The sequence below is a fragment of the Pseudophryne corroboree genome, chromosome 6, assembly GCF_028390025.1.
Source record: "Pseudophryne corroboree isolate aPseCor3 chromosome 6, aPseCor3.hap2, whole genome shotgun sequence".
Taxonomy (NCBI): domain Eukaryota; kingdom Metazoa; phylum Chordata; class Amphibia; order Anura; family Myobatrachidae; genus Pseudophryne; species Pseudophryne corroboree.
In genome coordinates, this window is record NC_086449.1 from 234981524 (window position 1) to 235008954 (window position 27431).

General features: G+C 48.9%; 1 protein-coding gene across 11 annotated transcripts in view; it reads right to left on the minus strand.

Moving 5' to 3' along the window:
* The window catches only part of DET1 (DET1 partner of COP1 E3 ubiquitin ligase), a 154738-nt gene that overhangs the window by 27517 nt on the left and 99790 nt on the right, over positions 1–27431 (minus strand). For 4 of the 11 annotated variants that reach the window (XR_010179203.1, XR_010179202.1, XR_010179200.1 and 1 more), the window contains exon 6: positions 14283–14396. The exons of the other annotated variants lie outside the window; for them this stretch is intronic. The gene's annotated coding sequence lies outside the window, so the exon portion shown is untranslated. The remainder of the gene's footprint in view (positions 1–14282; positions 14397–27431) is intronic. 11 annotated transcript variants of the gene reach the window in all.

Below are 27431 nucleotides of genomic sequence, written 5' to 3' on the forward strand. Positions count from 1 at the left end.
ACGCATTTTTCTAATTTGCAATAGAGATGATTGACACGGAGACGGGACAGAACCTCTTTAACCCAAAAACGATGTTCCTCTAAATCGTTGGCAAAAATGAGGATATCGTCTAGATAGACCACGACATGACGGTATAGAATGTCTCTGAAGATCTCATTGACAAAATGCTGGAAGACAGCTGGAGCATTGCTCAATCCGAAGGGCATGACGAGGTACTCATAATGTCCGTCACGGGTGTTAAAGGCGGTCTTCCACTCGTCACCCTCACGGATCCGGATGAGATTGTATGCACCTCGCAAGTCCAGCTTTGTAAAGATGGTAGCTCCGCTAACTCTGTCAAAGAGCTCAGTAATCAGGGGTAAAGGATAACGGTTCTTGATGGTAATGTCGTTCAAACCTCTGTAGTCGATGCACGGCCGCAGACCACCATCTTTCTTTTTTACAAAAAAGAAGCCTGCGCCGGCTGGGGAAGAAGAAGGTCGAATGAACCCCTTTGCTAGGTTCTCTTTAATGTATTCCTCCATAGAATGCGTCTCAGGCAGAGACAACGGATAAGTTCGGCCTCGAGGTGGAACCTTCCCTGGAACGAGATCAATCGGGCAGTCCCATTCTCTATGAGGAGGAAGGATATCAGCAGAAGCTTTACTGAACACATCCGTGAAATCTTGATATGGAGGAGGTGGAACATCAGACGACCTGGGGGAGGAAGAACAGACAGGCAATACTTTAAACAAACATGTCTCTGCACAGGAGGAACCCCATGCCAGGATTTGCGTAGTCGTCCAATCAATTGTAGGATTGTGAAGACGGAGCCATGGAAGGCCCAGGACCACAGGATGTGTGGCTCTTGGAATCACTAAAAGTGAAATAAGTTCGGAATGAAGAACTCCCACTCTCAGACGAACTGGTAGAGTCCTTAGAGCAATAACAGTATCAAAAATTTTACTGCCATCCACGGCAGTTAAGGAAAAGGAGGAAGGAAGTCTCTCGGTGGGTAGGGACCACCGTTTAACATAGGCTTCAGTAATAAAGTTCCCAGCTGCTCCGGAATCAAGGAGAGCAATGACGTTCCGATAACGTTGAGCAACTTGAAGCGAGACTGGGAGATTACAATCATGAGGAGATGGAGAGGAGATCATTACTCCTAGCCGGCCCTCTCCTGGGCGAGCTAGGGTTTGGAGTTTTCCCGGACGTTCGGGACAGGCATTGATGGTGTGAGACGGAGCTGCACAGTAAAGACAAAGAGACTCAGAGAGACGTCTTCGGCGCTCAGCAGGAGTTAAACGGGAACGGCCAAGTTGCATGGGCTCATCTTTAGATGGTGACAGTTGACGAGGAGGAGGAGCAGAAGATTTTGGAGCAGATGATCTTCCACGCTCAGTTGCTCTCTCTCTGAAACGTAAATCAACTTTCGTGCAGAGTGAGATTAGCTCATCTAACTTAGAAGGTAAGTCTCTGGTAGCTAACTCATCTTTAATACGCTCAGATAAGCCATGCCAGAATGCAGCATACAGGGCCTCGTCGTTCCATGCCAGTTCGGATGCCAGGATCTGGAACTGTATCAGATATTGTCCTACAGTACGTGACCCCTGGCGTAAACGGAGAATCTCGGATGAAGCTGAGGTTACCCGGCCTGGCTCGTCGAAGATGCGCCTGAATGTTGACACGAAGGCAGTGTAGGAAGATAGCAGGGTGTCGGACCTCTCCCATAACGGTGATGCCCAATCAAGGGCTGAGCCACTGAGAAGAGAAATAATGTAGGCAATTTTTGTACGGTCACTGGGAAAATTGCCAGGTTGTAGCTCAAACTGAATCTCACACTGGTTGAGAAATCCCCTGCAGAATCTTGGAGATCCGTCAAATTTTGCTGGCGTTGGAAGATGAAGACGTGGAGCAGAAATGGGTAAGGTGGGTGGTGTTATAGCTGGAGTCACTGTGGTTGACGCACCAGACGCGCCTGATCCACGGAGAGTTGTCTGAATCCCATCCAACCGAGTAGAGAGATCCTGGAGACAGCGGATGATGTGGCCCTGTGCAGCCTCCTGATGTTCTAGTCGGGCTGCCAGTTCTTGCATCGGCCTGGCCGCTTGATCCTGGTCTCCGGCTGGATTCATTAGGTCAGTGCTTACTGTCACAACTGAGGGCCTGAGCTGACGGGAGGCAGCCTCAGTTGTAGGGGCTGAGATGTACCGGAACCTGGGAGGTTGTATCAGACCCCTGGACATGTAAGTAACATGAATAATAACTGCCCGAAGGCGTGACCACGACAACTTGGATAAAAGTCAATGATGTTTATTATGACAACTCCGCAACACAGCAGCAGTAAAAGAAAACGTAAAAGTCAGCAAATAATAAATACAGTTCCTGGGTACTACAGGATGGCAGGAGCCACAGGGCACTGGTAGTGTGAGATAGTTCTTATGATCTTCTAGATGGAAAGTCCTTACCAGGCCCGACTGTAGCAATGGAGATAACCCAGGATTGTACCAGCTGGTGTTCCAGGAAAAGCTGGGTTGCTGAAGGTAAAACAGCTGCTGTGGATACTGGCTGGAACCAGACTGTTGTTAGCACGGAGTGGATACTGGCTGGAACCAGTTAAATAATAAATGAACTTGGGAGCGATGAAATATGAACTGAAATGTAGAACTTGAGAGCGGAGAAATAATAATACCGGTGGAGAGTGGTAAAGTGTAGAAAGGACACCGGCCCTTTAAGGGAAGCTGTACTCAGCTGAAAGCTGAGCTGGAAGCAGGTAATGGTGTAGCTGGAAACAGATGAATCCACAATGGATTGGAGAGTCAGGCTACACCGCAGGTGGAATGCTGGTGCGGGTCTCTATGGTGGAAGTCTTGAGACAGGAGCTGGAACCTGGAAGACAATCACAGGAGAGAGACAAACAGGAACTAGGTTTGACAACCAAAGCACTGACGCCTTCCTTGCTCAGGCACAGTGTATTTATACCTGCAGCAAGGAAGGGATTGGCTAGGCAATTATGCAGATTAACAATACTGACAACAGATTGGAGGAAATGATCAGCTGACAGAATCCAAGATGGCTGCGCCCATGCAGACACTTGGAGGGAAGTTTGGTTTGTAATCCATGTGGTAATGAAAACAGTAATGGCGGCGCCGGCCACTGGAGACAGGAGACGCCAGGCTGACAAGTGCACATCCAACCACGCGGACACAGCGGAGGCCGCGGCTGACGTAATCGCCACTCTGACACTCTGCATGCAGAAGCTCAGGGACGGCGGCGGAGGCCGCGGGAGACGCCACGCCAGATGTAATATGGCGTTACTGTGACAGCGTCTCAGAGAGACAGGAGAGGATACAGGAATGTACACATCAGGATAACAGATGGGATCCGGTCCTGGAGCGCTGAGCCAGCCTTAGGAGGCATCTGATGGGTAAGAAATGGCATCCAGATACCCGGATCGTGACACAGATATGCATCCTTTATGTCCAGAGACACCATAAAATCCGCCCCTTCCAGGCTTGCGATGACCGCTCTGAGCGATTCCATCTTGAACTTGAACCTTTTCAGGTATATGTTCAGGGATTTTAAATTCAATATGGGTTTGACCGAACCGTCCGGCTTCGGTACCACAAACATGGTCGAATAATAACCCTTCCCTTGTTGGAGGGGAACCTTGACCACCACCTGTTGAAGATACAATTTGTGAATTGCAGCTAACACTATTTCCCTCTCCAAAGGAGAAGCTGGCAGGGCCGATTTGAGGTAACGGTGAGGGGGCATCTCTTCGAATTCCAGCTTGTATCCCTGTTCTCTATTGCCCAGGGATCCAACTGGGAGTGTACCCACTTGTGGCTGAAATTTCGGAGACGCGCCCCCACCGGGCCTAGCTCCGCCTGTGGAGCCCCAGCGTCATGCGGTGGATTTATTGGAAGCCGGGGAGGACTTCTGTTCCTGAGAACTAGCTGTGTTGTGCAGCTTCCTTCCTCTGCCCATGCCTCTGGCAAGAAAGGACGCACCTCGGACTTTCTTGCCTTTTTGTGAACGAAAGGACTGCATTTGGTAATACGGTGCTTTCTTAGGTTGTGAGGAAACATATGGCAAAAAATTTGACTTTCCAGCAGTAGCTGTGGAGACCAGGTCCGAGAGACCCTCCCCAAACAATTCCTCACCCTTGTAAGGTAAAACCTCCATGTGCCTTTTTGAGTCGGCATCACCTGTCCATTGCCGAGTCCACAGGACCCTTCTGGCAGAAATCGACATAGCATTTATCCTAGAGCCCAGTAGGCTAATGTCTCTTTGAGCATCTATCATATATAGGACAGCGTCTTTTATATGCCCCAGGGTCATTAATATAGTATCCTTGTCTAAGGTATCAAGTTCCTCAGATTAGGTATCCGTCCATGCTGCTACAGCACCACACACCCAGGCAGACGCAATTGCCGGCCTTAGTAAGGTACCTGAATGTGTATAAATGGATTTCAGGGTACCCTCTTGCTTTCTATCCGCAACATCTTTCAGGGTGGCCGTATCCTGTGACGGCAGGGCTACCCTCTTTGATAAGCGTGTTAAAGCTTTGTCCACCCTGGGGGAGGATTCCCAGCGTAACCTGTCCGTTGGCGGGAAAGGATACGCCATAAGCATCCGTTTAGAAATCTGCAGTTTTTTATCTGGAGATTCCCAAGCCTTTTCACATAACTCATTTAGCTCGTGTGAAGGGGGAAAGGTCACCACCTGCCTTTTTTCCCCATACATATGAACCCTCTTGTCAGGGACTGGGGTTTCCTCTGTGATGTGCAACACATCCTTAATTGCTATAATCATATAACGGATGGATTTAGCCAATTTAGGCTGTAACTTTGCATCATCGTAATCGACACTGGAGTCAGAATCCATGTCGGTATCAGTGTCAACAATCTGGGATAGTGGGCGCTTCTGAGACCCTGACGGCCTCTGCGACATAGGATCAGGCACGGGCTGAGACCCTGACTGTCCTAAGGCTTCAGCTTTATCTAACCTTTTATGCAAGGAATTAACATTATCATTTAAAACCTTCCACATATCCATCCAATCAGGTGTCGGCGGAGATACCACACTCATTTGCTCCCGCTCTGTTTCCACATAGCCTTCCTCGTCAAACATGTCGACACAAGCGTACCGACACTCCACACACACAGGGGATGCTCTTTTTGAAGACAGTTCCCCCACAAGGCCCTTTGGAGAGACAGAGAGAGAGTATGCCAGCACACACCCCAGCGCTATATAACCCAGGAATCACACAGTAACTTAGTGTTAACCCAGTAGCCGCTGTAATAATGATTTTTGAGCCTAATTATGTGCCCCCCCTCTCTTTTTTACCCTCTTCTACCGTGTATCTGCAGGGAAGAGCCTGGGGAGCTTCCTCTCAGCGGAGCTGTGGAGAAAAAATGGCGCTGGGTAGTGCTGAGGAAGAAGCCCCGCCCCCTCAGCGGCGGGCTTCTGTCCCGCGTTTATGTACAATATTATGGCGGGGGCTCATACATATATACAGTGCCCAACTGTATATATGTCAAACTTTTGCCAAGAGGGCCTAATTGCTGCCCAGGGCCCCCCCTCCCCCCCTCCCCCCCCCCCCTGCGCCCTGCACCCTTACAGTGACCGGAGTATGTGGGTGTGTGTGGGAGCAATGGCGCACAGCTGCAGTGCTGTGCGCTACCTCAGTGAAGACTGGAGTCTTCTGCCGCCGATTTCGAAGTCTTCTTGCTTCTCCCGGCTTCTGTCTTCCGGCTCTGCGAGGAGGACAGCGGCGCGGCTCTGGGATCGGACGACGAGGGTGAGATCCTGTGTACGATCCCTCTGGAGCTAATGGTGTCCAGTAGCCTAAGAAGCAGAACCTATCTGCCGAGAGTAGAGCTGCTTCTCTCCCCTCAGTCCCACGATGCAGGGAGTCTGTTGCCAGCAGAGCTCCCTGAAAATAAAAAACCTAACAAAATACTTTCTTACAGCAAGCTCAGGAGAGCTCACTGAACAGCACCCAGCTCGTCCGGGCACAGATTCAAACTGAGGTCTGGAGGAGAGACATAGAGGGAGGAGCCAGAGCACACCAGAATCTAAATTCATTCTTAAAGTGCCCATGTCTCCTGCGGAGCCCATCTATTCCCCATGGTCCTTACGGAGTCCCCAGCATCCACTAGGACGTTAGAGAAAGGATATTAGTATCTAAAATTAAAACATGGTAAGATTATATATAGGCCTTCCCTGGCATCCACTGGGTTCCAGAACAATTTCCTGAGACCTGTACCGCCACACAAAAGTATCCCGTCTTGGGTGGAAATGTTCCGTAAAACAGGGAACGTAGCTAATCATAATAAAGGACGTTCCATCAGACCCCACAGCACCACGAGCAATGTGTGCGGACAGAAAAACGTTTCAGTTACCTTTTTTTTTTTTATTAAACACCCTATATATATATATATATATATATATATATATATATACACATAGACACACACACACACTACACTAAACTAAAGATTTTAAAACATTTACATAGTTAAATGTCTCAGTGTACTCTGAAATGGGGAGGCATTTAATATCCTGGCTGTCGGGATCCCGGCGCTCACCATACCGACTCCGGAATCCCGACATCCGGCATACCGACCACGACACTCCAGGAGGGAGTATAAATAATGTGGAGAGCGTATTGAGCCACCGTGCCCGCAGCATGGCAAACGCAGTGAGCCCGCAAGTGGCTCTTTTGTGCTCACCCCGCTGCCTGCATGCCGGCGGTCGGGACACCAGCAACAGTATGCTGGGCGCCGGGATCCAAAGCATCGGCATAACATACTACAACCCTGAAATGATAGCATAGAACAAAAAACATGAAGATAAGCAAAAAGATTCTATGATTTAGTTCTAAAAATTAATCTACATTTTTTGCCACAAAGTAGCCACCGTTTGCAGCTATAACCGTGAACACCCTTGTGGCATTCTTTCTACAACTGAAATCAAATATTATTTAGAATGCAGATTTTATACCAATGTCTTGCACTTGTAGATGGCTTTGCTTTCACCCTTCTGTCCAGTTCATCCTGAAATAGCTTAATGGGGTTTAAATCTGGAGACCTTAATAGCTATTCCATTCCATGATATAAAGACTACAGTACTGTTCTTTTCCTTGAAGGTAGTTCTGACATAGCCTGGAGTTATGTTTTTCCCTTTCTGTAGGATGAATCCGTGGCCAACTAGGTGTAGACTAAAGGGTACTGCATGGTGCTGCAAACTGCATACCTCCCAACATGACCCTCTCCAGAAGAGACAGAATACTCTGCTTCTGGACTTTCCTCTTAATTTACTATTGCCGGCACCTGTTTTGAACAGGTTAATGGATAAGAAAGGTGTTTCAGGACATGTGATGGCAATCATAAATAAAGAGGAAAGTCCAGGAGCAGAGCATTCTGTCCCTCATGGAGAGGGTCATGTTGGGAGGTATGAAATTGCTGTGCTAGCCCTTTTACTCAGGGTGCAGGCATTCTGTGCAAGTCGCCGATTCGAAAATCATCAAAAAGCCCCAGACCATCACATATCCTCATCCATGTTTGACAATTGGGATCATATTTTATTTATTAAGCAGCAGCTTGGTTCCTGGGGCAATGCTTTTAATACTAAAAATAATATTTTACTCACCGGTAAATCTATTTCTCATAGTCCGTAGTGGATGCTGGGGACTCCGTAAGGACCATGGGGAATAGACGGGCTCCGCAGGAGACTGGGCACTCTAAGAAAGATTTAGTACTACTGGTGTGCACTGGCTCCTCCCTCTATGCCCCTCCTCCAGACCTCAGTTAAGGAAACTGTGCCCGGAAGAGCTGACATTACAAGGAAAGGATTTTGGAATCCAGGGTAAGACTCATACCAGCCACACCAATCACACCGCATAACTTGTGATAAACTTACCCAGTTAACAGTATGAGCAAACAACAGAGCATCAACCAATGGATGCCAACATAACATAACCCTTTATTAAGCAATAACTATATACACGTATTGCAGAAAGTCCGCACTTGGGACGGGCGCCCAGCATCCACTACGGACTACGAGAAATAGATTTACCGGTGAGTAAAATCTTATTTTCTCTGACGTCCTAGTGGATGCTGGGGACTCCGTAAGGACCATGGGGATTATACCAAAGCTCCCAAACGGGCGGGAGAGTGCGGATGACTCTGCAGCACCGAATGGGCAAACACAAGGTCCTCCTCAGCCAGGGTATAAAACTTGTAGAATTTTGCAAATGTGTTTGAACCAGACCAAGTAGCAGCTCGGCAAAGCTGTAATGCCGAGACCCCTCGGTCAGCCGCCCAAGAAGAGCCCACCTTCCTTGTGGAATGGGCTTTCACTGATTTTGGATGCGGCAATCCAGCCGCAGAATGAGCCTGCTGAATCGTGTTACAGATCCAGCGAGCAATAGTTTGCTTTGAAGCAGGAGCACCCAGCTTGTTGGATGCATACAGGATAAACAGCGAGTCAGTCTTCCTGACTCCAGCCGTTCTGGTTACATAAATCTTCAAAGCCCGGACTACGTCAAGCAACTTGGAATCCTCCAAGTCACAAGTAGCCGCAGCCACCACAATAGGTTGGTTCAAATGAAAAGATGACACCACCTTTGTCAGAAATTGCGGACGAGTCCGCAATTCTGCCCTGTCCATATGGAAAACCGGATAGGGGCTTTTACATGACAAAGCTGCCAATTCTGACACACGCCTAGCCGAAGCTAAGGCCAACAGCATGACCACTTTCCACGTGAGATACTTTAGCTCCACAGTCTTAAGTGGCTCAAACCAGTGGGATTTCAGGAAACCCAACACCACGTTAAGATCCCAAGGTGCCACTGGTGGCACAAAAGGGGGCTGAATATGCAGCACTCCCTTAACAAACGTCTGAACCTCAGGCAGTGAAGCCAGTTCTCTTTGAAAGAAAATGGATAGGGCAGAAATCTGGACCTTTATGGACCCTAATTTTAGGCCCATAGTCACTCCTGACTGTAGGAAGTGCAGGAATCGACCCAGCTGGAATTCTTCTGTAGGGGCCTTCCTGGCCTCACACCAAGCAACATATTTTCGCCATATACGGTGATAATGCTTTGCTGTCACGTCCTTCCTAGCCTTTATCAGCGTAGGAATAACTTCATCTGGAATGCCTTTTTCCGCTAGGATCCGGCGTTCAACCGCCATGCCGTCAAACGCAGCCGCGGTAAGTCTTGGAACAGACAGGGCCCTTGTTGCAACAGGTCCTGTCTGAGAGGCAGAGGCCATGGGTCCTCTGTGAGCATTTCTTGCAGTTCCGGGTACCAAGTCCTTCTTGGCCAATCCAGAACAATGAGTATTGTTCTCACTCCTCTTTTTCTTACAATTCTCAGCACCTTTGGTATGAGAGAAAGAGGAGGAAACACATAGACCGACTGGAACACCCACGGTGTTACTAGTGTGTCCACAGCTATCGCCTGAGGGTCCCTTGACCTGGCGCAATACCTTTTTAGCTTTTTGTTGAGGTGGGACGCCATCATGTCCACCTGTGGCAGTTCCCGTCGATTTGCAATCTGCGTGAAGACTTCTTGGTGAAGTCCCCACTCTCCCGGGTGGAGGTCGTGCCTGCTGAGGAAGTCTGCTTCCCAGTTGTCCACTCCCGGAATGAACACTGCTGACAGTGCGCTTACGTGATTCTCCGCCCAGCAAAGAATTCTGGTGGCTTCTACCATCGCCACCCTGCTCCTTGTGCCGCCTTGGCGGTTTACATGAGCCACTGCGGTGATATTGTCTGACTGGATCAAAACCGGTTGGTCGCGAAGCAGGGTCTCCGCTTGACTTAGGGCGTTGTATATGGCCCTTAGTTACAGGATATTGATGTGAAGGCAAGTCTCCTGCCTTGACCACCGCCCTTGGAAATTTCTTCCCTGTGTGACCGCCCCCCACCCTCGGAGGCTTGCCTCCGTGGTCACCAGGACCCAGTCCTGAATGCCGAATCTGCGACCTTCGAGAAGGTGAGCACTCTGCAGTCACCACATGAGAGACACCCTTGCTCTGGGGGATAGGGTGAATAACCGATGCATCCGAAGATATGATCCGGACCACTTGTCCAGTAACTCCCATTGGAAGGTCCTCGTATGGAACCTGCCTAAGGGAATGGCCTCGTATGATGCCACCCTCCTTCCCAGGACTCGAGTGCAGTGATGCACTGACACCTGTTTTAGTTTTAATAGATTCCTGACCAGTGTCACGAGCTCCTGAGCTCTCTCTATCAGGAGATACACCTTTTTCTGGTCTGTGTCTAGAATCATGCCTAGGAGAGGAAGATGAGCTGTAAGAACCAACTGCGACTTTGGAATATATAGAATCCAGCCGCGTTGCCGTTTCACTTCCAGAGAAAGTGATACGCTGTTCAGCAACTGCTCTCTTGATCTCGCTTTTATGAAGAGATCGTCCAAGTACGTGATAATAGTGACACCTTGCTTCCGCAGGAGCACCATCATTTCCGCCATTACCTTGGTGAATATTCTCAAGGCCGTGGAGAGACCAAACGGCAACGTCTGAAATTGGTAATGACCATCCCGTACCGCAATTCTGAGTTACGCCTGATGAGGTGGATAAACGGGGACATGAAGGTATGCATCCTTTATGTCCCGAGTCACCATAAAATCTCCCCCTTTCAGGCTTGCAATAACCGCTCTTAGCGATTCCATCTTGAACTTGAATCCTTTCAGGTATATGTTCAGTGATTTTAAATTCAATATGGGTCCGACTGAACCGTCTGGTTTCGGGACTACAACATGGTCGAATAATAACCCCCTCCTTGTTGAAGGAGGGGAACCTTGACCACCACCTGTTGAAGACACAGTTTATGAATTGCAGTTAACACTGTTTCCCTCTCGTGGGGGGAAGCCGGCAGGGCCGACGGTGAGGGGGCATCTTCTCAAAGTCCAGCTTGTATCCCTAAGACACAATATCTATTGCCCAGGGATCTAACAGGGAGTGAACCCACTTGTGGCTGAACTTACGAAGGCGTGCCCCCACCGGGCCTAGCTCCGCCTGTGGAGCCCCAGCGACATGCGGTGGATTTTTGTAGAGGCCGGGGAGGACTTCTGTTCCTGGGAACTAGCTGTGTTGTGCAGCTTCTTTCCTCTGCCCCCGCCTCTGGCAAGAAAGGACGCACCTCGGACTTTCTTGTTTCTTTATTCGAAAGGCTGCATTTGATAATGTCGTGCTTTCCTAGGCTGTGCAGGAATATAAGGCAACATATCAGAATTACCAGCTATAGCTGTGGAGACCAGGTCGGAGAACCCTTCTCCACACAATCCTCAGCGTTCCATATGCCTCTTAAGTCGGCATCATCTGTCCATTGCATATTTTACAGGACACGTCAAGCAGAAATCGACATAGCTTTGACTCTAGGACCCAGTATACTCATGTCTCTTTGGGCATGTTTTATATATATATATATATATATATATATATATATACACACATACATACATACCTATCACTTAAGACAGCATCTTTAATATATATATATATCTCTATATATATATCTATATGCATACTAGGGTCTCAATCTCTGCTGATAAGGTACCTGTTCACGCTGCCACAGCGCTATAAACCCATGCCGACACAATCGCCGGTCTGAGTAGTATACTAGAATGTGCACGCTATCTGCAGAATCCCTGAGAATAGCTAGTGCTACCTTCTGTGCAAACGGGACACCCTAGGGGAAGATTCCCATCACATCCTGGCCCTAGTGGGGAAAGGATACTGCTTGAGAATTTTTTTGTGGGAAGCTGCAGTCTCTTGTCTGGAGATTCCCGCTCTTTTTCCTCATAAGAGGAGGGAAATTTACCTCAGCTTTCTTCCCCTTAACATGTGTACCCTTGTGTCAGGGACAAATGAGTCATCAGTGATATGCAAATCATCTTTTATTACAATAATCATATATTGAATACCTTTCAGCCATCTTGGCTGTAACTTTGCATTAACGTAGTCGCCACTGGAGTCAAACTCTGTGTCGATATCAGTGTTTATTATTTTGGATAGTGAGCATTGTGAGACTCTGAAGGTCTCTGTGACATAGGGACAGACAAGGGTAGATTTCCTGTCTGTTCTCTAATCTTTTGTGCAATAAATTCACCTCAGCTCTTACACATATCCAAACAGGTGTCGGCGTTGTCGACGGAGACACCCTCTCACACACATTTGCTCCATCTCCCCCTTAGGGGAGCCTTTTACCTCAGACATGTCGACACACACGTACCGATACACCACACACACAAGGGGTGCCCTATTTGAAGACAGTTCCCCCACAAGGCCCTTTGGAGAGACAGAGAGAGAGTATGCCAGCACACACCCCAGCGCTATATGACCCAGGAATCACACAGTAACTTAGTGTTAACCCAGTAGCTGCTGTATATATTGTTTTTACGCCAAATTTATGTGCCCCCCCCCTCCTCTCTTTTTCACCCTCTCTATCGTGCAGGGGAGAGCCTGGGGAGCTTCCTCTCCGCGGATCTGTGGAGAGAAAATGGCGCTGGTGAGTGCTGAGGAAGAAGGTCCCGCCCCCTCAGCGGCGGGCTTCTCCAGCGATTTTGTGTAAAATTAATGGCGGGGGCTCATGCATATAACAGTGTCCAACTGTATATATGCTGCTTTTGCCAGGAGGTACTAAATTGCTGCGACCAAGGTTAAGATCCTGTGTTCGATCCCTCTGGAGCTAATGGTGTCCAGCAGCCTAAGAAGCGCAACCTAGTCGCAGTTAGTAGGTTTGCTTCTCTCCCCTCAGTCCCTCGTAGCAGAGAGTCTGTTGCCAGCAGAAGCTCTCTGAAAATAAAGACCTAACTAAAATACTTTCTTATTAGCAAGCTCAGGAGAGCCCACTAAAAGCACCCAGCTCTGGCCGGGCACAGATTCTAACTGAGGTCTGGAGGAGGGGCATAGAGGGAGAAGCCAGTGCACACCAGTAGTACTAAATCTTTCTCCTGCGGAGCCCGTCTATTCCCCATGGTCCTTACGGAGTCCCCAGCATCCATTAGGACGTTAGAGAAACATGGGTGTTTTCCGTCTATTAAAAGTATTGCCCTTTGAAATTTTGGCTTAAATAAGCCACTTGGTAAATAAAATCCACACACAGAGGTACAATCCTTTTGACTACGCAACAGTATACTAAAAACCATGTGTGATTCACCCGTCTGTAAGAGCTTTTTATAGTCTTCAGCAGTCTTCCGGCAGCACTTCATTGTCCAGCACAACCTCTTAACTTGCTACAAAACAGTAAGTTCTTAACCCATTAATTGTTCCTTGTGGGAGTTACATTATTGCTCAGTTTTTGCTAGCCTAATATATTTTTCATTTAAACTATAGCAGTTTATTGTTTACCCTTAGTACCATTATTATACACTGGACTTGAATAGCTTAGAATTCTATCAAAACTGAAAAATGTGGATGTTGTAAAACTTTTTAGAGAGCCAAAATGAGAGTATGGGGTATATTCAATAAGAGTCAGATCCATTCCGACATTCATTTGTCGGAATGGATCCGACAACACATATTCAAAGAGTGGCCAAATCCGAATGTCGGATTTGGCAGGTGTCTGTGCAGCTGACTGCCACTCCCCGTGTGTGAAAACCTGGCCGGGGGACAGCCGTCAAAGTACCTCTCATCCCCACTCCCCCTAGCCGCCGCATTGCTCTCCCTAGCCGCCGCACCGACCACCATAGGCCGCCGCTCCGCTCACCTCAATCCGACTTTTTTGAAAGTCGGATTGAGGTTGTCAGAAACGGGGCCAAATCCTGTTGGATTTGGCCTAGTTTCCGACAAAAGCACGTGGATCTGTGGCTATTCCGCCGATCCACGTGTTTTCCGACATGTTGGGAATTCCCGGCTTGTCGGAAAAAAACTGCCTCTAATAAATAGGTCGGAACCCCTTCAGACCTATTTCTGTTGGAAGCTGCCGTCTTTCCGACAAAACGCCAGCTTCCGACACTTATTGAATACCCCCCTTAGTGTGCATATTTTAAAAAAAAATTTTTTAAGACATTTTAAAGTTGGAAGACAGAATGCTGAAAGGTAACAAAGGAAGAAGTAATAAGATAGATCTATAAAATGACTTCTGTTAACTTTAATGGGAACTCATGCAGTAAATGTACTTAAGGATGCATGGGACAAAGATGTGACATATTTATACTTTGATAAAATGGTCAGGAGACACAGAAACGCATCAGGTTCTTGATCATGAATTGATAAACCTTACTGCTCATTCCCCACTTATCAGCCCCCAGGACCTTAACTTACTTGTTAACTAAATTGGCTTAATATGACTATAAACAGCAGCATCTTGATTTATTCAACGGCTCATGTAGCATTTTTGTTTTTTACAGTGGGGACTCGGATACCTGTAGTCATCACCTGGAAAGATTTCCATAAGATACATTATTCAGTTGTAAGAAATGTTTTGATCTTAACTAATAGAAATGGACTGAACTATATATTTGGAATTATATGATATGAGAGCCCATATATGTCTAAAAGCCTGCGTGCAAAAAAACAAGAATTTACTCACCGGTAATTCTATTTCTCGTAGTCCGTAGTGGATGCTGGGACTCCGTAAGGACCATGGGGAATAGCGGCTCCGCAGGAGACTGGGCACAACTATAAAGAAAGCTTTAGACTACTGGTGTGCACTGGCTCCTCCCACTATGACCCTCCTCCAGACTTCAGTTAGGATACTGTGCCCGGAAGAGCTGACACAATAAGGAAGGATTTTGAATCCCGGGTAAGACTCATACCAGCCACACCAATCACACCGTATAACTCGTGATACAATACACAGTTAACAGTATGATAACAACTGAGCCTCTCAACAGATGGCTCAACAATAACCCTTTAGTTAAGCAATAACTATATACAAGTATTGCAGACAATCCGCACTTGGGATGGGCGCCCAGCATCCACTACGGACTACGAGAAATAGAATTACCGGTGAGTAAATTCTTATTTTCTCTGACGTCCTAAGTGGATGCTGGGACTCCGTAAGGACCATGGGGATTATACCAAAGCTCCCAAACGGGCGGGAGAGTGCGGATGACTCTGCAGCACCGAATGGGCAAACTCTAGGTCCTCCTCAGCCAGGGTGTCAAACTTGTAGAATTTAGCAAACGTGTTTGACCCCGACCAAGTAGCTGCTCGGCAAAGTTGAAGAGCCGAGACCCCTCGGGCAGCCGCCCAAGAAGAGCCCACCTTCCTCGTGGAATGGGCTTTCACTGATTTAGGATGCGGCAGTCCAGCCGCAGAATGTGCAAGCTGAATCGTACTACAGATCCAGCGAGCAATAGTCTGCTTTGAAGCAGGTGCACCCAACTTGTTGGGTGCATACAGGATAAAGAGCGAGTCAGTCTTTCTGACTCCAGCTGTCCTGGAAACATAAATTTTCAGGGCCCTGACTACGTCCAACAACTTGGAAGCCTCCAAGTCTTTTGTAGCCGCAGGCACCACGATAGGTTGGTTCAGATGAAAAGCTGATACCACTTTAGGGAGAAACTGGGGACGCGTCCTCAATTCTGCCCTATCCATATGGAAAATCAGATAAGGGCTTTTACATGACAAAGCCGCCAATTCTTATACACGCCTGGCCGAAGCCAAGGCCAACAACATGACCACTTTCCACGTGAGATATTTCAAATCCACGGTTTTCAGTGGCTCAAACCAATGTGACTTTAGGAAATCCAACACCACGTTGAGATCCCAAGGTGCCACTGGAGGCACAAAAGGGGGCTGAATATGCAGCACTCCCTTAACAAAAGTCTGAACTTCAGGTAGTGAAGCCAGTTCTCTCTGGAAGAAAATCGATAGAGCCGAAATCTGGACCTTAATAGAACCCAATTTAAGGCCCATAGTCACCCCTGACTGTAGGAAGTGCAGGAAACGGCCCAGCTGAAATTCCTCCGTTGGGTCCTTCCTGGCCTCACACCACGCAACATATTTTCGCCATATGCGGTGATAATGGTTTGCAGTTACTTCTTTCCTAGCTTTAATCAGCGTAGGAATGACTTCCTCCGGAATGCCCTTTTCCTTCAGGATCCGGTGTTCAACCGCCATGCCGTCAAACGCAGCCGCGGTAAGTCTTGGAACAGACAGGGCGCCTGCTGCAGCAGGTCTTGTCTGAGCGGTAGAGGCCATGGGTCCTCTGATATCATTTCTTGAAGTTCCGGGTACCAAGCTCTTCTTGGCCAATCCGGAACAATGAGTATAGTTCTTACTCCTCTTCTCCTTATTATCCTCAGTACCTTTGGTATGAGAGGAAGAGGAGGGAACACATAAACCGACCGGTACACCCACGGTGTCACTAGAGCGTCCACAGCTATCGCCTGCGGGTCTCTTGACCTGGCGCAATACTCTAGCTTTTTGTTTAGGCGGGACGCCATCATGTCCACCTGTGGCCTTTCCCAACGGTTTACAATCATTTGAAAGACTTCTGGATGTAGTCCCCACTCTCCCAGGTGGAGGTCGTGCCTGCTGAGGAAGTCCGCTTCCCAGTTGTCCACTCCCGGAATGAACACGGCTGACAGTGCTAACACGTGATTTTCCGCCCATCGGAGAATCCTTGTGGCTTCTGCCATAGCCGTCCTGCTTCTCGTGCCGCCCTGTCGGTTTACATGGGCGACCGCCGTGATGTTGTCTGACTGGATCAGTACCGGCTGGTTTTGAAGCAGGGGTTTTGCCTGACTTAGGGCATTGTAAATGGCCCTTAGCTCCAGAATATTTATGTGCAGGGAAGTCTCCTGACTTGACCATAGTCATTGGAAGTTTCTTCCCTGTGTGACTGTCCCCCAGCCTCGAAGGCTGGCATCCGTGGTCACCAGGACCCAGTCCTGTATGCCGAATCTGCGGCCCTCTTGAAGATGAGCACTCTGCAGCCACCACAGCAGAGACACCCTTGTCCTTGGAGACAGGGTTATCAGCCGATGCATCTGAAGATGCGATCCGGACCACTTGTCCAACAGGTCCCACTGAAAGGTTCTTGCATGAAACCTGCCGAACGGAATCGCTTCGTAGGAAGCTACCATCTTTCCCAGGATCCGCGTGCAGTGATGCACCGACACCTGTTTTGGTTTTAGGAGGCCTCTGACTAGAGATGACAGCTCCTTGGCCTTGTCCTCCGGGAGAAACACTTTTTTCTGTTCTGTGTCCAGAACCATCCCCAGGAACAGTAGACGTGTCGTAGGGACCAGCTGTGACTTTGGAATATTTAGAATCCAGCCGTGCTGTTGTAGCACCTCCCGAGATAGTGCTACCCCGACCAACAACTGCTCCCTGGACCTCGCCTTTATCAGGAGATCGTCCAAGTACGGGATAATTAAAACTCCCTTCTTTCGAAGGAGTATCATCATTTCGGCCATTACCTTGGTAAAGACCCTCGGAGCTGTGGATAGACCGAACGGCAACGTCTGGAATTGGTAATGACAATCCTGTACCACAAATCTGAGGTACTCCTGTTGAGGATGGTAAATGGGGACATGCAGGTAAGCATCATTGATGTCCAGTGATACCATGTAATCCCCCTCGTCCAGGCTTGCAATAACCGCCCTGAGCGATTCCATCTTGAACTTGAATTTTTTTTTTTTTATATATATATATATGTGTTCAAGGATTTAAAATTTAAAATGGGTCTCACCGAACCGTCCGGTTTCGGCACCACAAACATTGTGGAATAGTAATTCCGCCCTTGTTAAAGTAGGGGTACCTTTACTATCACCTGTTGTGAATACAGCTTGTGAATTGCCTGTAACACTGCCTCCCTGCCTGAGGGAGTGGTTGGTAAGGCAGATTTGAGGACACGGCGGGGGGGGGGGGGGGGAAGGGAGACGTCTCGAATTCCAGCTTGTACCCCTGAGATACTATCTGAAAGATCCAGGGATCCACCCGTGAGCGAGCCCACTGATTGCTGAAATATTTGAGACGGGCCCCCACTGTACCTGGCTCCGCCTGTGGAGCCCAAGCGTCATGCTGTGGACTTAGAGGAAGCGGGGGAGGACTTTTGCTCCTGGGAACTGGCTGTATGCTGCAGCTTTTTTCCCCTACCTCTGCCTCTGGGCAGAAAGGACGCGCCCTTAACCCGCTTGCCCCTATTGGGCCGAAAGGACTGTACCTGATAATACGGTGCTTTCTTTTGCTGTGAGGGAACATGGGGTAAAAATGTAGACTTCCCAGCTGTTGCTGTGGAAACGAGGTCCGAGAGACCATCCCCGAACAACTCCTCACCCTTATAAGGCAGAACTTCCATGTGCCTTTTGGAATCTGCATCTCCTGTCCACTGCCGAGTCCATAACCCTCTCCTGGCAGAAATGGACATTGCACTAATTTTGGATGCCAGCCGGCAAATATCCCTCTGTGCATCCCTCATGTATAAAAGTGCGTCTTTAATATGCTCTACGGTTAGCAATATAGTGTCCCTGTCTAGGATATCAATATTTTCTGAGAGGGAATCTGACCATGCAGTTGCAGCACTGCACATCCATGCTGAAGCAATAGCTGGTCTCAGTATAACACCTGTGTGTGTATATATAGACTTCAGGATAGCCTCCTGCTTTCTATCAGCAGATTCCTTCAGGGCGGCCGTATCCGGAGACGGTAGTGCCACCTTCTTTGACAAGCGTGTGAGCGCTTTATCCACTCTAGGGGATGTTTCCCAACGTGCCCTATCCTCTGGCGGGAAAGGGCACGCCATTAGTAACCTCTTAGAAATTACCAATTTCTTATCAGGGGAAGCCCACGCTTCTTCACACACTTCATTTAACTCCTCAGATGGAGGAAAAGCTACTGGTAGTTTTTTCTCTCCAAACATAATACCCTTTTTTGTGGTACCGGGGGTAACATAAGAAATGTGCAACACATTTTTCATTGCCTCAATCATGTAACGTGTGGCCCTACTGGAAGTTACATTAGTCTCATCGTCGTCGACACTGGAGTCAGTATCCGTGTCGACATCTGTGTCTGCCATCTGAGGTAGCGGGCGTTTTAGAGCCCCTGATGGCTTTTGAGACGCCTGGGCAGGCACAGGCTGAGAAGCCGGCTGTCCCACATTTGGTATGTCGTCAAACCTTTTATGCAAGGAGTCAACACTGTCGCGTAATTCCTTCCACAGCACCATCCACTCAGGTGTCGACCCCGCAGGGGGTGACATCACGTTTACAGGCATCTGCTCCGCCTCCACATAAGCCTCCTCATCAAACATGTCGACACAGCCGTACCGACACACCGCATACACACAGGGAATGCTCTGACAGAGGACAGGACCCCACAAAGCCCTTTGGGGAGACAGAGAGAGAGTATGCCAGCACACACCAGAGCGCTATATAATACAGGGACTAACTGAATTATATCCCCTTATAGCTGCTATATATATATATATATATATATATATATATATATACTGCACCTAAATTTAGTGCCCCCCCTCTCTTTTTTACCCTTCTGTATTGTAGACTGCAGGGGAGAGCCAGGGAGCTTCCTTCCAGCGGAGCTGTGAGGGAAAAATGGCGCCAGTGTGCTGAGGGAGTTAGCCCCGCCCCTTTTTTGGCGGACTTCTCCCGCGTTTTTGAAACTCTGGCAGGGGTATTAATTTACACCTATATAGCCTCTGGGACTATATATGGTGTATATTTGCCAGCCAAGGTGTGTAATATTGCCCTCAGGGCGCCCCCCCCCCCAGCGCCCTGCACCCATCAGTGACCGGAGTGTGAGGTGTACATGAGGAGCAATGGCGCACAACTGCAGTGCTGTGCGCTATCTTGGTGAAGACCGAAGTCTTCTGCCGCCGATTTTCCGGACCTCTTCATGCATCTGGCTCTGTAAGGGGGACGGCGGCGCGGCTCCGGGAACGAACATCAAGGTCGGGTCCTGCGGTCGATCCCTCTGGAGCTAATGGTGTCCAGTAGCCTAAGAAGCCCAAACTACCACCTGTTAGGTAGGTTCGCTTCTTCTCCCCTTAGTCCCTCGCTGCAGTGAGTCTGTTGCCAGCAGATCTCACTGTAAAATAAAAAACCTAAAATATACTTTCTTTCTAGGAGCTCAGCAGAGCCCCTAGTGTGCATCCAGCTCAGCCGGGCACAAGATTCTAACTGAAGTCTGGAGGAGGGTCATAGTGGGAGGAGCCAGTGCACACCAGTAGTCTAAAGCTTTCTTTATAGTTGTGCCCAGTCTCCTGCGGAGCCGCTATTCCCCATGGTCCTTACGGAGTCCCAGCATCCACTTAGGACGTCAGAGAAAAAATAAGAATTTACTTACCGATAATTCTATTTCTCATAGTCCGTAGTGGATGCTGGGGACTCCGAAAGGACCATGGGGAATAGCGGCTCCGCAGGAGACTGGGCACAAAAGTAAAAGCTTTAGGACTACCTGGTGTGCACTGGCTCCTCCCCCTATGACCCTCCTCCAAGCCTCAGTTAGGATACTGTGCCCGGACGAGCGTACACAATAAGGAAGGATTTTGAATCCCGGGTAAGACTCATACCAGCCACACCAATCACACCGTACAACTTGTGATTTGAACCCAGTTAACAGCATGATAACAGAGGAGCCTCTGAAAAGATGGCTCACAACAATAATAACCCGATTTTTGTAACAATAACTATGTACAAGTATTGCAGACAATCCGCACTTGGGATGGGCGCCCAGCATCCACTACGGACTATGAGAAATAGAATTATCGGTAAGTAAATTCTTATTTTCTCGAACGTCCTAGTGGATGCTGGGGACTCCGAAAGGACCGTGGGGATTATACCAAAGCTCCCAAACGGGCGGGAGAGTGCGGATGACTCTGCAGCACCGAATGAGAGAACTCCAGGTCTTCCTCAGCCAGGGTATCAAATTTGTAGAATTTTGCAAACGTATTTGCCCCTGACCAAGTAGCTGCTCGGCAAAGTTGTAAAGCCGAGACCCCTCGGGCAGCCGCCCAAGATGAGCCCACTTTCCGTGTGGAATGGGCTTTTACAGATTTTGGCTGTGGCAGGCCTGCCACAGAATGTGCAAGCTAAATTGTACTACAAATCCAACGAGCAATCGTCTGCTTAGAAGCAGGGGCACCCAGCTTGTTGGGTGCATACAGGATAAACAGCGAGTCAGATTTTCTGACTCCAGCCGTCCTGGAAACATATATTTTCAGGGCCCTGACTACGTCCAGCAACTTGGAATCCTCCAAGTCCCTAGTAGCCGCAGGCACCACAATAGGCTGGTTTAAGTGAAATGCTGAAACCACCTTAGGGAGAAATTGAGGACGAGTCCTCAATTCTGCCCTGTCCGTATGAAAAATTAGGTAAGGGCTTTTATAGGATAAAGCCGCCAATTCTGATACACGCCTGGCTGAAGCCAGGGCTAACAGCATTACTACTTTCCATGTGAGATATTTTAAGTCCACAGTGGTGAGTGGTTCAAACCAATGTGATTTTAGGAATCCCAAAACTACATTGAGATCCCAAGGTGCCACTGGAGGCACAAAAGGAGGCTGTATATGCAGTACCCCCTTGACAAACGTCTGAACTTCAGGAACTGAAGCTAGTTCTTTTTGGAAGAATATTGACAGGGCCGAAATTTGAACCTTAATGGACCCTAATTTGAGGCCCACAGACAGTCCTGTTTGCAGGAAATGCAGGAATCGACCCAGTTGAAATTCCTCTGTAGGGGCCTTCCTGGCCTCACACCACGCAACATATTTACGCCAAATAATAAGATTTTACTTACCGATAAATCTATTTCTCGTAGTCCGTAGTGGATGCTGGGGACTCCGTCAGGACCATGGGGAATAGCGGCTCCGCAGGAGACAGGGCACAAAAGTAAAAGCTTTAGGATCAGGTGGTGTGCACTGGCTCCTCCCCCTATGACCCTCCTCCAAGCCTCAGTTAGGATACTGTGCCCGGACGAGCGTACACAATAAGGAAGGATTTTGAATCCCGGGTAAGACTCATACCAGCCACACCAATCACACTGTACAACCTGTGATCTGAACCCAGTTAACAGCATGATAACAGCGGAGCCTCTGAAAAGATGGCTCACAACAATAATAACCCGATTTTTGTAACAATAACTATGTACAAGTATTGCAGACAATCCGCACTTGGGATGGGCGCCCAGCATCCACTACGGACTACGAGAAATAGATTTATCGGTAAGTAAAATCTTATTTTCTCTGACGTCCTAGTGGATGCTGGGGACTCCGTCAGGACCATGGCGATTATACCAAAGCTCCCAAACGGGCGGGAGAGTGCGGATGACTCTGCAGTACCGAATGAGAGAACTCCAGGTCCTCTTTAGCCAGGGTATCAAATTTGTAGAATTTTACAAACGTGTTCTCCCCCGACCACGTAGCTGCTCGGCAGAGTTGTAATGCCGAGACCCCTCGGGCAGCCGCCCAGGATGAGCCCACCTTCCTTGTGGAATGGGCCTTGACAGATTTAGGCTGTGGCAGGCCTGCCACAGAATGTGCAAGTTGAAATGTGCTACAAATCCAACGAGCAATCGTCTGCTTAGAAGCAAGAGCACCCAGTTTGTTGGGTGCATACAGGATAACAGCGAGTCAGTTTTCCTGACTCCAGCCGTCCTGGAAACCTATATTTTCAGGGCCCTGACAACATCTAGCAACTTGGAGTCCTCCAAGTCCCTAGTAGCCGCAGGTACCACAATAAGCTGGTTCAGGTGAAACGCTGACACCACCTTAGGAAGAAACTGGGGACGAGTCCGCAGCTCTGCCCTGTCCGAATGGACAATCAGATATGGCTTTTGTGAGACAAAGCCGCCAATTCTGACACTCGCCTGGCCGAGGCCAGGGCCAACAGCATGGTCACTTTTCATATTGAGATATTTCAAATCCACAGATTTGAGCGGTTTAAAATGTGATTTGAGGAATCCCAGAACTACGTTGAGATCCCACAGTGCCACTGGAGGCACAAAAAGGGGGTTGTATATGCAATACTCCCTTGACAACTTCTGGACTTCAGGAACTGAAGCCAATTCTTTCTGGAAGAAAATTGACAGGGCCGAAATTTGAACCTTAATGGACCCCAATTTGAGGCCCATAGACACTCCTGTTTGCAGGAAATGCAGGAATCGCCCGAGTTGAAATTTCTTCGTGGGGCCTTCCTGGCCTCACACCACGCAACATATTTTCGCCACATGTGGTGATAATGTTTTGCGGTCACCTCCTTCCTGGCTTTGACCAGGGTAGGAATGACCTCTTCCGGAATGCCTTTTTCCCTTAGGATCTGGCGTTCCACCGCCATGCCGTCAAACGCAGCCGCGGTAAGTCTTGGAACAGACCTGGTACTTGCTGAAGCAAGTCCCTTCTTAGCGGCAGAGGCCATGAGTCCTCTGTGAGCATTTCTTGAAGTTCCGGGTGCCACGTCCTTCTTGGCCAATCCAGAGCCACGAGTATAGTTCTTACTCCTCTACGTCTTATAATTCTCAGTACCTTGGTTATGAGAAGCAGAGGAGGGAACACATACACCGACTGGTACACCCACGGTGTTACCAGAACGTCCACAGATATTGCTTGAGGGTCTCTTGACCTGGCGCAATACCTGTCCAGTTTTTTGTTCAGGCGGGACGCCATCATGTCCACCTTTGGTCTTTCCCAACGGTTCACAATCATGTGGAATACTTCCCGATGAAGTCCCCACTCTCCCGGGTGGAGGTCGTGCCTGCTGAGGAAGTCTGCTTCCCAGTTGTCCACTCCCGGAATGAACACTGCTGACAGTGCTATCACATGATTTTTCGCCCAGCGAAGAATCCTTGCAGTTTCTGCCATTGCCCTCCTGCTTCTTGTGCCGCCCTGTCTGTTTACGTGGGCGACTGCCGTGATGTTGTCCCACTGGATCAATACCGGCTGACCTTGAAGCAGAGGTCTTGCTAAGCTTAGAACATTGTAAATTGCCCTTAGCTCCAGTATATTTATGTGGAGAGAAGTCTCCAGACTTGATCACACTCCCTGGAAATTTTTTTCCTTGTGTGACTGCTCCCCAGCCTCTCAGGCTGGCATCCGTGGTCACCAGGACCCAGTCCTGAATGCCGAATCTGCGGCCCTTTAGTAGATGAGCACTCTGCAGCCACCGCAGAAGAAACACCCTTGTCCTTGGAGACAGGGTTATCCGCTGATGCATCTGAAGATGCGATCCGGACCATTTTTCCAGCAGATCCCACTGAAAAGTTCTTGCGTGAAATCTACCGAATGGAATCGCTTCGTAAGAAGCCACCATTTTTCCCAGGACCCTTGTGCAATGATGCACTGACACTTTTCCTGGTTTTAGGAGGTTCCTGACTAGCTCGGATAACTCCCTGGCTTTCTTCTCCGGGAGAAACACCTTTTTCTGGACTGTGTCCAGAATCATCCCTAGGAACAGCAGACGTGTCGTCGGAAACAGCTGCGGTTTTGGAATATTTAGAATCCACCCGTGCTGTCGTAGAACTACTTGAGATAGTGCTACTCCGACCTCCAACTGTTCTCTGGACCTTGCCCCTATCAGGAGATCGTCCATTTTCTTTGAAGAAGAATCATCATTTCGGCCATTACCTTGGTAAGGACCCGGGGTGCCGTGGACAATCCAACCGGCAGCGTCTGAAACTGATAGTGACAGTTCTGTACCACGAACCTGAGGTACCCTTGGTGAGAAGGGCAAATTGGGACATGGAGGTAAGCATCCCTGATGTCCCGGGACACCATATAGTCCCCTTCTTCCTGGTTCGCTATCACTGCTCTGAGTGACTCCATCTTGATTTGAACCTTTGTATGTAAGTGTTCAACTATTTCAGATTTAGAATAGGTCTCACCGAGCCGTCTGGCTTCAGTACCACAATATAGTGTGGAATAATACCCCTTTCCTTGTTGTAGGAGGGGTACTTTGATTATCACCTGCTGGGAATACAGCTTGTGAATTGTTTCCACTACTGCCTCCCTGTCGGAGGGAGACGTTGGTAAAGCTGACTTCAGGAACCTGCGAGGGGGAGACGTCTCGAATTTCCAATCTGTACCCCTGGGATACTACTTGTAGGATCCAGGGGTCCACTTGCGAGTGAGCCCACTGCGTGCTGAAACTCTTGAGACGAACCCCCCACCGCACCCGAGTCCGCTTGTACGGCCCCAGCGTCATGCTGAGGACTTGGCAGAAGCGGTGGAGGGCTTCTGTTTCTGGGAATGGGCTGCCTGCTGCAGTCTTCTTCCCTTTCCTCTATCCCATGGCAGATATGACTGGCCTTTTGCCCGCTTGCCCTTATGGGGACGAAAGGACTGAGGCTGAAAAGACGTTGTCTTTTTCTCCTTTATACGGCAATACTTCCATGTGCCGTTTGGAATCTGCATCACCTGACCACTGTCGTGTCCATAAACAACTTCTGGCAGATATGGACATCGCACTTACTCTTGATGCCAGAGTGCAAATATCCCTCTGTGCATCTCGCATATATAGAAATGCATCCTTTAAATGCTCTATAGTCAATAAAATACTGTCCCTGTCAAGGGTATCAGTATTTTCAGTCAGGGAATCCGACCAAGCCACCCCAGCGCTGCACATCCAGGCTGAGGCGATCGCTGGTCGCAGTATAACACCAGTATGTGTGTATATACTTTTTAGGATATTTTCCAGCCTCCTATCAGCTGGCTCCTTGAGGGCGGCCCTATCTGGAGACGGTACCGCCACTTGTTTTGATAAGCGTGTGAGCGCCTTATCCACCCTAAGGGGTGTTTCCCAACGCGCCCTAACTTCTGGCGGGAAAGGGCATACCGCCAATATTTTCTATCGGGGGAAACCCACGCATCATCACACACTTCATTTAATTTATCTGATTCAGGAAAAACTACAGGTAGTTTTTTCACACTCCACATAATACCCTTTTTTGTGGTACTTGTAGTATCAGAAATATGTAACACCTCCTTCATTGCCCTTAACAAGTAACGTGTGGCCCTAAAGGAAAATACGTTTGTTTCTTCACCGTCGACACTGGAGTCAGTGTCCGTGTCCGTGTCTGTGTCGACCGACTGAGGTAAAAGGACGTTTTAACGCCCCTGACGGTGTTTGAGACGCCTGGACAGGTACTAATTGGTTTGCCGGCCGTCTCATGTCGTCAACCGACCTTGCAGCGTGTTGACATTATCACGTAATTCCTTAAATAAGCCATCCATTCCGGTGTCGACTCCCTAGAGAGTGACATCACCATTACAGGCAATTGCTCCGCCTCCTCACCAACATCGTCCTCATACATGTCGACACACACGTACCGACACACAGCACACACACAGGGAATGCTCTGATAGAGGACAGGACCCCACTAGCCCTTTGGGGAGACAGAGGGAGAGTTTGCCAGCACACACCAAAAACGCTATAATTATACAGGGACAACCTTTATATAAGTGTTTTTCCCTTATAGCATTTTAATATATATAGTCATATCGCCAAATAAGTGCCCCCCCTCTCTGTTTTAACCCTGTTTCTGTAGTGCAGTGCAGGGGAGAGCCTGGGAGCCTTCCCACCAGCATTTCTGTGAGGGAAAATGGCGCTGTGTGCTGAGGAGAATAGGCCCCGCCCCCTTTTCGGCGGGCTTCTTCTCCCGTTTTTCTGAGACCTGGCAGGGGTTAAATACATCCATATAGCCCCCAGGGGCTATATGTGATGTATTTTTAGCCAGAATAAGGTACTATCATTGCTGCCCAGGGCGCCCCCCCCAGCGCCCTGCACCCTCAGTGACCGCTGCTATGAAGTGTGCTGACAACAATGGCGCACAGCTGCAGTGCTGTGCGCTACCTTATGAAGACTGAAAAGTCTTCTGCCGCCGGTTTCTGGACCTCTTCACTTTTCGGCATCTGTAAGGGGGTCGGCGGCGCGGCTCCGGGACGAACCCCAGGGTGAGACCTGTGTTCCGACTCCCTCTGGAGCTAATGGTGTCCAGTAGCCTAAGAAGCCAATCCATCCTGCACGCAGGTGAGTTCACTTCTCTCCCCTAAGTCCCTCGATGCAGTGAGCCTGTTGCCAGCAGGACTCACTGAAAATAAAAAACCTAACAAAACTTTTACTCTAAGCAGCTCTTTAGGAGAGCCACCTAGATTGCACCCTTCTCGGCCGGGCACAAAAATCTAACTGAGGCTTGGAGGAGGGTCATAGGGGGAGGAGCCAGTGCACACCACCTGATCCTAAAGCTTTTACTTTTGTGCCCTGTCTCCTGCGGAGCCGCTATTCCCCATGGTCCTGACGGAGTCCCCAGCATCCACTAGGACGTCAGAGAAACGGTGATAATGTTGCACAGTTACATCCTTCCTGGCTTTGATCAGGGTAGGGATAACTTCCTCCGGAATGCCTTTTTCCTTCAGGATCCGGCGTTCAACCGCCATGCCGTCAAACGCAGCCGCGGTAAGTCTTGGAACAGACATGGTCCCTGCTGGAGCAGGTCCTTTCTTAGAGGTAGAGG